Raw genomic sequence first — 12,730 nt, 5'->3', positions numbered from 1 at the left:
ACGAGGTAAAAATTGTCTGGGGAGAATTTTTCGAGTGTGTGTGTGTGGGGGGGAATTTTATACAGAAAAAATCTGTAGGAGGATTTTTCTTGGGGGAAGTAAACATCAGGAGAAGTTTTTCAGGGCGGGGCAGATTTTTTCTGCATGATTTAAAATCAGAAAGTTTTTAAAAAAAATTAAATTAAGAAGCAACATTAAAACTTAAAACAAACACAGATTATTCCGTATATCAGGGGGGGCTGTCGAATTTTCAGTCCCCCCTCTTTAAAACAGTTCGTGGTAACGAACTGTAGTAAGGAGCGACCCGGCTCAATAGTAACCAAAACTCTAAAAAATGGAATTTTGATACCAATACCTACATCAAAAAAATTGCATTTTAATGCTGATTTTAAATATATAAGTTTCATCAAGTTTAGTCTTACCCATCAAAAGTTACGAGCCTGAGAAAATTTGCGTCATTTTAGAAAATAGGGGAAAACAACCCCTAACAGTCATAGAATCTTGACGAAAATCACACCATCAGATTCAGCGTATCAGAGAACCCTCCTGTAGAAGTTTCAAGCTCCTATCTACAAAAATGTGGAATTTTGTATTTTTTTGCCAGAAGGCAGATCACGGATGCGTGTTTATTAGTTTCTTTGTTTTGGTGATCGTATCGACCCAGTTGTCCTAGAATGTTGCAAGAGTGCTCATTCTAACGGAAATGAAAAGTTCTAGTGCCCTTTTTAAGTGACCAAAAAAATTGGAGGGCATTTAGGCCCCCTCCCACGCTAATTATTTTACCAAAGTCAACGGATCAATATTCTAAGATAACCATTTTATTCAGCATAGTCGAAAAACCTTATAACTATGTCTTTGGGGACGACTTACTCCCCCACAGTCCCCGTGGGAGGGGCAACAAGTTACAAACTTTGACCAGTGCTTACATATAGTAATGGTTATTGGGAAGTGTACAGGCGTTTTCAGGAGGATTTTTTTGGTTGGGGGAGGGGTTGAGAAGAGGGGGATATGCTGGGGGAACTTTCCATCAATACTTTGTCATGGGGGAAGAAAATCTCCATGAAGGGAGCGCAGTATTTACTAGCATTATTTAAAAAAAAATGAAAAAATAAATATGAAAAAGTTCTTTCAGCTGGAAGTAAGGAGCAGCTTTAAAACTTAAAACAAACAGAAATTGTTACCCATTTGAGGGGCTCACCTCCTCCTAATACCTCGCTCTTTACGCTAAAGTATTTTTAGTAATTTCAACTATTTATTCTACGGCTTTTGAACCCTCTCATATATGTAACAAAAATATGAGAATACAAAAGTTCTTTACGTAAGCTAATTTATAAGTTACGTAAATCTTTTACTGATAAAAATATTCGTAAAAAATTAAAAATTCTAGTTGCCTTTTTAATTAACCAAAAAATTGGAGGGCAACTAGGCTTCCTCCCCCGCTCTTTTTTTCTCAAAATCATTCGATCAAAATTATGAGAAAGCCATTTAGCCAAAAAAAAAATGCAAATTTTGTTTTAATTATTCCTCTGCGGAGAGCCAAAATCAAAACATGCATTGATTCAAAAACGTCCAGAAATTAAATAAAAAAAAACAAGTTTTTTTAACTGAAAGTAAGGAGTGACATTAAAACTTAAAACGACCAGAAATTACTTCGCATATGAAAGAGGCTGCTTCCTCATCAACGCCCCGCTCTTTACGCTAAAGTTTTTTACTGTTTTAAAAAGAAGAATTGAGAGAAAGAGTCAAACTTTAGCGTAAAGAGCGGGGATGACTCTGTCTATCAATTCTTCTTTTTAAAACAGTAAAAAACTTTAGCGTAAAGAGCGGGGCGTTGATGAGGAAGCAGCCTCTTTCATATACGAAGTAATTTCTGTTCGTTTTAAGTTTTAATGTCGCTCCTTACTTTCAGTTAAAAAAACTTGTTTTTTTTTTTTTTAATTTAATTTCTGAACGTTTTTGAATCAATGCATGTTTTGATTTTGGCTCTCCGCAGAGGAATAATTAAAACGAAATTTGCATTTTTTTTTTTTTTTTTTTGCTAAATGGCTTTCTCATAATTTTGATCGAATGATTTTGAGAAAAAAAGAGCGGGGGAGAAAGCCTAGTTGCCCTCCGATTTTTTGGTTAATTAAAAAGGCAACTAGAACTTCTAATTTTTTACGAATATTTTTATTAGTAAAAGATTTACGTAACTTATAAATTAGCTTACGTAAAGAACTTTTGTGTTCTCATATTTTTATTACATATATGAGGGGGTTCGCCCCCTTTTCAGATCCTCGCTCTTTACACTAAAGCTTAAATTTTGTCCCAATTCATTAAGAATGACCCCAGAATCAAAAAAGCCGTAGAATAAATAGTTGAAATTACTAAAAATACTTTAACGTAAAGAGCGAGGTATTAGGAGGAGGTGAGCCCCTCAAATGGGTAATAATTTCTGTTTGTTTTAAGTTTTAATGCTGTTCCTTACTTCCAGCTGAAAGAACTTTTTCATATTTATTTTTTCATTGTGTTTTTAAATAATGCTAGTAAATCCTGCGCTCCCTTCATGGAGAATTTCTTCCCCCATGACAAATTATCGATGGAAAGTTCCCCCAGCATATCCCCCTCTTCTCAACCCCTCCCCCAACCAAAAAAATCCTCCTGAAAACGCATGTAGCCTACACTTCCCAATAACCATTACTATATGTAAGCATTGCTCAAAGTTTGTAACTTGTTGCCCCTCCCATGGGGACTGCGGGGGAGTAAGTCGTCCCCAAAGACATAGTTATAAGGTTTTTCGACTACGCTGAATAAAATGGCTATCTCAGAATTTTGATCCGTTGACTTTGGTAAAATAATTAGTGTGGGAGGGGGCCTAGGTGCCCTCCAATTTTTTGGTCACTTAAAAAGGGCACTAGAACTTTTCATTTCCGTTAGAATGAGCCCTCTTGCAACATTCTAGGACAACTGGGTCGATACGATCACCCCTGGGAAAAAAAAAACAAAACAAAAAAACAAATAAACACGCATCCGTGATCTGCCTTCTGGCAAAAAATACAAAATTCCACATTTTTGTAGATAGGAGCTTGAAACCTCTACAGTAGGGTTCTCTGATACGCTGAATCTGATGGTGTGATTTTCATTAAGATTCTATGACTTCTAGGGGGCGACTTCTATTTAAGACTATTTATTTATCTATTTATGACTTCTATTTACTAAAATAACGCAAATTTTCTCAGGCTCGTAACTTTTGATGGGTAAGACTAAACTTGATGAAACTTATATATTTACAATCAGCATTAAAATGCGATTCTTTTGTTGCAGGTATTGGTATCAAAATTCCATTTTTAGAGTTTTGGTTACTATTGAGCCGGGTCGCTCCTTACTACAGTTCGTTACCACGAACTGTTTGAAAATTGAGGTGCTAACGTATTATACGAGAAACATACTCGAGAACTTGTTCACGAACATGAGACATTACCTGTTCTTTATGATGCCAATAGCGGATTATTAGCTTCGGCTGTGAAAACTAAAACAAAGAATTATGGAAGGGGGTCCGCCCAGAGTGCGTTATATTGAGTAAGTAACCCAAACTAACCTAACCAAACCGAAATACCAACTGAATATTTAATTAAAATATAGTTACAATGTATTTTTCCACCGAGCCTTTTAAGCACCCTGTCTTTTCATTAAAAAGTGAGATGCTAACGTATTATACGAGAAACATAATCGAGAACTTGTATCGCGAATATGAGACATTACCCGTTCTTCACGATGTCAATACCGGATAATTAGCTTCGGCTGTGAAAACTACAACAAAGAATTATGGAAGGGGTCCGCCCAGAGCGCGTTATATTAAATGCGTAACCTAAACTAACTTAACCAAACCATATATATATTTAATTAAAATATAGCTACAATGTATTTTTCAACCGAGCCGAAGCTAGTTGTCCGGTATTAACACCGTCAAAAACGGGTAATGTCTCATGTTCGTGATACAAGTTCTCGAGTGTGTTTCTCGTATCTATATATATAAAAATAAGTTGTCTGTCTGTGGATGTGTGGATGGATGTGTGGATGGATGTGTCAGGTGACGTCACCTGAAAAAACTGGATTAGGTGACGTCAAAACTGAAAAAACTAAAAAAAGGCAAAAACTACAAAAAAAAACTAAAAACTAATAAAAAAAATAAAAAAGCTAAAAAACTAAAAAAACTATAAAGGTAAAAACCAATAAAAAACTAAAAAAAAAACTGAAAAAACTAAAAAAAGGCAAAAACTACAAAAAAAAACTAAAAACTAATAAAAAAAGTAAAAAAGCTAAAAAACTAAAAAAACTAAAAAAACTAAAAAAAGGTAAAAAACTAAAAAAAATAAAAAATAAAAAAAAACTAAAAAAAAGGAAAAAACTGAAAAATAAGCTAAAATAAAGGTAAAAACCAATAAAAAACTAAAAAAAAAAAGGAAAAAACTAATAAATGACGACACTCAAAGAGAAAGCGACCAGGACAAAAAACTAAAAAAAAAGGCAAAAACTACAAAAAAAACTAAAAACTAATAAAAAAAATAAAAAAGCTAAAAAACTAAAAAAACTAAAAAAAGGTAAAAAACTAAAAAAACTAAAAACTAAAAAAAAACTAAAAAAGGTAAAAACTAAAAGAACTAAAAAAGAAAAAAATAAATGACGACACTCAAAGAGAAAGCGACCAGGACAAAAGGAATGTTCGATTAGCAATCAACAAAGCACCGGGACACAGGGAGTATAAATGACGACCAGGACACAAGTAAAAAAAAAAATTAACAAAACTAAAAAGAAGGTAAAAACTACAAAAAAACTAAAAAGAAAAAAAAACTAAAAACTAATAAAAAAACTAAAAAATCTAAAAATCTAAATAAACTAAAAAAGAAAAAAAAGGAAAAAAATAAAGGAGAAAAACAAAACTAAAAAACGAATGTATATACAGACCGGTACACCGGGATACAAATGACGACCGGGACACAGGGAATATAAATAACGACCGGGACACAGGGACACAACTACAACGGGGACACCGGGGGAAACAGGGGGATATAAATGACGACCGGGACAAAAAAACTAAAAAGAAATAAAAACTAAAAACTAATAAAAAAAACTAAAAAATCTAAAAATCTAAATAAGCTAAAAAAGAAAAAAAAAGGAAAAAAATAAAGGAGAAAAACAAAACTAAAAAACGAATGTATATACAGACCGGGACACCGGGATACAAATGATGACCGGGACGCGGGACACAGGGAATATAAATGACGACCGGGACACAGGGACACAACTACAACGGGGACACCGGGGGAAACAGGGGGATAACCTGACAATCTATTTATATGCAAAGACAATGGGACAGCAAAGAATGTTGTATATTCGCAAGTTTTACGTAGTTAAAACCATATATATATATATATATATATATCTATATTCACAGGTGGGACATAGGGACACAACTACAATGGCGCGTAACTATTATGGCGCGTAACGACTTACGCGCGCGGGGGGGCTTGGGGGGGGCGCGAAGCGCCCCCACCAACTAGGTGTTGGGGTGGCGCGAAGCGCCACCCCAACAGCTAGTAATATATAAGTATCAGACAGTTCGTGGTAACGAACTGTAGTAAGGAGCAACCCGGCTCAATAGTAACCAAAACTCTAAAAAATTGAATTTTGATATCAATTGCTACATCAAAAGAATTGCATTTTAATGCTGATTTTAAATATATAAGTTTCATCAAGTTTAGTTTTACCCATCAAAAGTTACGAGCCTGAGAAAATTTGCCTTATTTATGAAAATAGGGGGAAACACCCCTAAAAGTCGTAGAATCTTAACAAAAATGACACCACCAGATTCAGCGTATTAGAGAACCCTCAAGTAGATTTTGAAGCTCCTATCTACAAAAATGTGGAATTTTGTATTTTTTGCCAGAAGACAAATCACGGGTGCGTGTTTATTTATTTGTTTGTTTTTTTCTTTTTTTTTCTTTTTCCCAGGGGTCATCGTATCGACCAAGTGGCCCTAGAATGTCACAAGAGGGCTCATTCTAAAGGAAATGACAAGTTCTAGTGCCCTTTTTAAGTGACCAAAAAATTGGAGGGCATCTAGGCCCCCTCCCACGCTCATTTTTTCCCAAAGTCAACGGATCAAAATTTTGATAGCCATTTTGTTCAGAATAGTCGAAAACCATAACAACTATGTCTTTGGGGATGACTTACTCCCCCACAATCCCTGGGGGAGGGGCTGCAAGTTACAAACTTTGACCAGTGTTCACATATAGTGATGGTTATTGGGAAGTGTATAGACGTTTTCAGGGGAATTTCATTTTGTTTGGGGGTGGGGCTGAGGGGAGAGGGCTATGTTGGAGGATCTTTCCTTGGAGGAATCTGTCATGGGGGAACAGAAATTCAATGAAAAGGGCGCAGGATTTTCTACCATTACTATAAGAAAACAATGAAAAATAAACATGAAAACGTTTTTTCAAATGAAAGGAAGGAGTAGCATTGAAACTTAAAACGAACAGAGATTATTACGCATATGAGGAGTTCTAAAAATACTTTAGCATAAAGAGCGAGGTATTTAGGAGGAGATAAATACCTCGCTCTTTATGTTAAGTATTTTTAGTAATTTCAACTATTTATTCTACGGCCTTTCTGATTCAGGGGTCATTCTTAAGGAATTGGGACAAAACTTACGATTTAGTGTAAAGAGCGAGGTATTAACGAGGGTACAAACCCCCTCGTATACATAATAAAAATATAAGATTATGAAAGTTTATTACGTAAGTTAATTCTTAAGTTGCGTATATTTTATACTAATATAAACGTTCATTAAAAATTAAAAGTTCTAGTTGCCTTTTTAAGTAACCGAAAAATTTGAGGGCAACTAGGCCTCCTTCTCCACCCCTTATTTCTCAAAATCGTCTGATCAAGACTAAGAGAAAGCCATTTAGCCAAAAAAAGAATTAATATCCAAATTTCATTTTAATAATTTATGTGCGGAGAGCCAAAACCAAACATGCATTAATTAAAAAACGTTCAGAAATTAAATAAAAAAAACTAATTTTTTTAGCTGAAAGTAAGGAGCGACATTAAAACTTAAAACGAACAGAAATTACTCAGTATATGAAATGGGTTGTCCCCTCCGCAATCCCTCGCTCTTTACGCTAAAGTTTGACTCTTTGCCACAATTCTACTTTTTAAAACAATTAAAAGCTTTAGCGTAAAGAGCGAGGGATTGCGGAGGGGACAACCCATTTCATATACGGAGTAATTTCTGTTCGTTTTAAGTTTTAATGTCGCTCCTTACTTTCAGCTAAAAAATTAGTTTTTTTTTTTATTTAATAAGTACCAAAAGTGAAAGATTGTATTTAAATTATGTGGATTCAAAAAGCTCACAGCTCCCTCGGGGTACAAACAAATTAATATCTTTCTTAACTCTGACTTAAATCGACTAATTAGGACTAGATAGGCCTATTTTATTAACTTTAGTAATTGCACATTTCAAAGAGCTGTGGTTTGTTTGCGCTTAAAAGTACAATGTTTAAGGTTCAGTGTCTCTTTTTTTTGCAAATTCTATTATCATTTTATCAGATACATTGTGCTGGTTGCGCCAGCATCATTAACATCATCTAGGCCACGATGCCAAAAATAATGTTAATATTATTGCATCTTACACATTTGTGTGGTTTATTTTCTTTGTGATATAATTTCATCAACACATTATTAAATACGTTTCTTGCTTATTCAAGTATCTTATTCATATTATTGCTCACTATTATTCAAGTGTCTTAAACGTGTATCTGGTTCATTTCTGCTGTAGTATTACTTTTGAATACTTTATTAATTAAGTTTCCATAAAGTACTTACCCATTTAATTTATACATAACACATGATGCGTGCGGCTCACACATGTGAGTGGGGAAGGGCAAGATGGACTTTGGCACATAAAATTCAAAGATTTTAAAATTTTAATAATAATTCAAATGCTTATTTTTCATACAATTCACCTTTTTACTTTTTAATTCCCCCTATAACCCATCTGTAAATTAAAAACTGATTGGTATACAGGGCTGCCACCACTGTCAGTTCCTAAAGTGCTACAGTTGCCCAAATTTGCCTGCTACACAGTGATTTTCGGTGCTACAGTTACAAAATTGACCGTAATAGTGGTAAAATCGCACTTTTGTGCTACAAACGGCAACCCTGAGTACGCGCTAAACATAATGAAATATTGATAAAATAGCACTTTCGTGCTATAGGTGGCAACCCTAGTCTATAAGAGGCTAGGCTTGGACCTGAAACCAGATATTGGATTAGTAATGAGAGCAGAGTCCGACCCCAAGCTTAGCCACTAAAAAAATAATTAACCCCGATTTAGAATTTCCTAATTGCCGAGCTTATTTTATCGTAGCCTACCAATCACCAATAAAAAAAATATTCAAAGGTAAATGGTGGTTGCTTTATGTACTTCATTATCGCGAAAGTTCATAAGTTATCTTAGAATGGATTCAGTCAAAATGACTTAAGAGGAGACAGTGCTCGAAGGTAATAAAACCTTTCGATATTCATCCACATTTTAAAGGAATATCCTCAAGGAACTGCATCGTAATTCCAGCATCATATGCAACCTAATGAAGTATAAACTCTAGCCCATAGTAACCGAAAACATAAAAACGCGGTTTGAAAAAGAAAAACAAATGTCTAATGAGGAAAAATCACCATCCGGAGTCAATTCAGAAATGGTAACTCTTATTTCGGCTAATATTATTGGTGAAATTCTAGCGGAAAAACAAATTTATCGGAATTTCGAAGATAGCCAAGGACCCTTGAATATGACATCAAATCAAAAATGCGTAATTGGAATCACCATAGTCAAAAATCCGGGTGAATTTCAGCTCCCCTCTTGACCAACAAGGAGTATCATGTCTGCATGGGAATAACGGTTTAAATTAATCAAGTATTATAAAGCTAAAACTTCAAAAATGTAAAAAAATTGAATTATCTAAATTGCACCTAAATACTCACATATTGTGTTAAATGCATTCCTTGCAATCTACTTCAGACTCTTAACAGAGTGTGATGTAGATTTAAAAGATATTTAGCCCTTGAGCCCTGCCTCCTGTACTTTCAAATCTATACTTCACGTTTTGGGTCTTCTCCCCCCCTGATTTAAGGTTCTCACAACTTGACCTACTCTCCATCCTCTTGACGCAGATATTAGTAACAGCTTAAAATTGAAGGAACTAATGTTTCGTTACAATGACCATTAAATTGCAAAATATTAAATTGAAAGAAAATTCATCTAAATTTTGTTTTGCAATTGGACCAGAAAATAATGCTTGAGAATGAAGTTGACTCGCAGAGCGTGAATTAAATTACTTGTATTCCTGCCACTTTTTTCCAAGCTCTTGCTAAGTCATGGCGTTTTGTCTTTTTTTTTCAAGTCACGGACTATGAGCCTTTTTATATTAAACAGGAAATGCCTTAAATCTCATCATCCGAGTCCATTCATATCGCTGTTATTAGCTTGAAGCTTCTGCTTATGAAACAGCATCCGTTTCGTGACTAACAAGGACGATTCGTGCTTTCATATGATGGTCAGAAGGACTTTCCCGGGAATACCGAGGTATGGGAATGCCAGGCGTACCCAGAACAACTCATCAAAATGTGGGTGATTACCATCCTATAGATAAAAACTAGGGATATCATCTGAAAATAAGGAATAAAGAGACATTATATAGTATAAATTAAGTTAAATAGTTAAATCGAATGAGATGGTGGAAAATATACGTTTTGGGACTAATATAGGGACTTTGGCACCAAATAGAAAATGCTTTCAAAATTATATCGACCAAAGGAGTTCGTTTGGTGGCAAAGGCATAGGCAGGGAAAGGTAGTCTGAAACCTCTCTGAGTATCCTCTGAATCAGGAAATACTAAGAAGTCTTGCAAAGGGATTTTTCAAAATGAAAATTTTAGGCCTCAGATGCGAGGCTTTTTCGCGGCATGATATCAATGAGTTTATTTTTTTAAATTACTATTTTATTATTTCGAATGAAAAAGAAATATGAAAGAGTTTGATTTGGGTAAGGTACAATAAATTATTGATAGGGGGACCAAACACTGTTTTGTGCAAAATAAACAAACCTAATTTTGATAGCAAAAAAACTCAAGGAAAAAAGTATTTTTTTTTTCTTATTAATTAAAAAAACTCTCCGAGAAAGAAGTTTTTTAAAGAAAAGTAAAGGTCCTACTAAACTTAGGATCAGCAGAAATAGAAACATACAATAACTCAAACTCAAAATGGCCAGAAATTACTATTAAAGAATAAATGAAACCCAAAACGAACATAAATTAAAGTAACGATGATAGGAAACAACCATACAATAGGAACTAATATACATGAATAAATAAATCTTAAAACGATTAAAACTTAAATGAATATGCAAATCAAGCTTGAAAGAACAAAAATCACTACAAAAAAGAGTTCGGATTTTGCCTTATTCTCTCACTGTAAAATTTTAAAACCTACGGGATCATTGGCGCTTTACTAAAAACTACATGTGTTTTGGAGAGTCTTGGAAAGTACAAATAAAATCAAACTGAATGTTTAATAGATGATTCAATTAATTGTTGAAAGATCATCAGTACAATATTTAATTTCACTGTAAATTTATTTCCATTCTCAATTCTGTAATAACTGGAAAAAACTATTTTTTATATAATTCTTTTTCAATGAAGCACCAATGACGCAGTAGGCTTTAGACTCTTACAGTTAGGGAAGGGGGCAGTATCCAACTCTTGTTTGTAGTGAAGCTATACTTGTCTTGAATAGTCTCGGAAAGAACAAATGATATTAAACTGAATATTTGATATATTATGATATTAATTGCTGAAAGCTCATCATCTCAAAATTTAATTTTACTGTAGTTTTTATGTTTATTTTCAACGTTGTAATAAGTACAAAAAAAGTATTTATGATATAATTTACAGTATAAGTACAGTGAGAGAAGGAGGCAAAACCCAAGCTCTTGATTGTAGTGATTTTTGTTCATTTCAAGCTTGAGTTGTATATTCAATTTAAGTTTCAATCGTTTTAAGATTTAGTTACTCATTTATTTTAGTACCTATTGTTTTATTTATTTCATTTCTGTTGGTTTTGGGTTTAATTTATTCTTTAGTAGGAATTGCTGGTCATTTTGAGTTTGAGTTATTGTAGGTTTTTATTTCTGCTGATCTTAAGTTCAATTCTTTACTTTTCTTTAAAAACCATCTTTTTCAGAAAGCTTTTTAATTAATAAAAAAATTGCTTTTTCTTTGAGTTTTTTGGATATCAAAATCATGTTTGTTTATTTAAAAAAAACAGCAATTTATAATGTTATATCTAACATTCAGTTTGATTTTATACACACTTTCCAAGACTGTTCAAAAAACATACAGTTTTCAACAAAGCGCCACTGGTACAGTAGGTTTTTGACTTTTACAGTGAGAGAAGGAGGCAAAACCGAAATTCTTGTTTTTAGTGATTTTTTTTTTAGTTTCAAGCTTAATTTGCATATTCAATTTGAGTTTCACTCGTTCTAAGATCTATTTATTCATTTTTATCAGTACCTATTGTATGTTTGTTTGCTATGATTGTTTATTTAATTTATGGTCGCTTTGGGTTTCATTTATGCTTCAATAGCGAAATATTTTTGTTTAATTTAAGCTTGATTTGCATGTTCAATTTAAGCTTTACTCGTTTTAATATTTTTTTATTCATTTATATTGGTACCTGTTTTCTTGCTATGATTATCTATTTAATTTCTGTTCGTTTGGGTTTTACTTATTCTTTAATAGTAATTTCTGGTCAATTTGAGTTTGAGTTATTGTAGGTTTTCATTTCTTCTGATCTTAAGCTTAATATGGCTTTTACTTTTCTTTATAAAACTCCTTGGTCGGAAAGCTTTTTTTTTTAACTAATTTCTTTTCGTTTTTAATTGCCAAAGTTTCAAGTTTTTCAAAATTCCCTATCTCTAAATATTTTTTTTTCCAAAATAAATTAACTGCTTTGTCAGGAACAAGTAAAACTAAACTTAATATTCAATATATAATGACATTAATGACTGAAAGCTCACTAGCTCAAGATTTTGTTCCACTCAGGGCTGGATTTAAAGCTTTGACACTGCTAAGCCCAAGTGTTTTTGCCGCTCCGTTTTGACAAGATTTTTTTGGGAAATTCTCAAAACTTCGGGAATAGTGAAAGTCGCATGCCTTTTGAGCGGATTGGTGAATCCTAGTCTGGTTTCACTGCAATTTTCATTTTATTTTCAATGTTGTAATAGGTACAAAAGAAAACATTTGTAATATAATTCATTTTAGTAAAGTGCCAAATACACAGTAAGCTTTATGCTTTTAGGCTACTGTTAGGAAAATGGGCATTAAAAACCAAAATCTTGTTTGTAGAGAAGAAAATAGGTGGCTTGAATAGTTTTGGAAAGAGCTTATAAAGTGATTTCCCGTAATTTCAGGATTGGAATATCGTTTATAAGCATTTTTCGGTAGGGGGGGGGCATAGAGAGACAGGGCGAGATCCCATGATTTATCAATCATTGATGTTTTTAGGGGGAGAGAGGGTATCAGCCAATGGAAGACCAGGACTCTTTTCCCATAAGCTTTGGAATAAAATATTGTTAATACATTGTTTTTTTTTGGTGAAAGGTCGGGCAAGGGAGGACAAGGGGGAAGTTTCTACA

The sequence above is a fragment of the Artemia franciscana genome, chromosome 5 (assembly GCF_032884065.1).
Source record: "Artemia franciscana chromosome 5, ASM3288406v1, whole genome shotgun sequence".
In the NCBI taxonomy this organism is placed as follows: domain Eukaryota; kingdom Metazoa; phylum Arthropoda; class Branchiopoda; order Anostraca; family Artemiidae; genus Artemia; species Artemia franciscana.
This window is presented reverse-complemented; position numbering follows the sequence as displayed.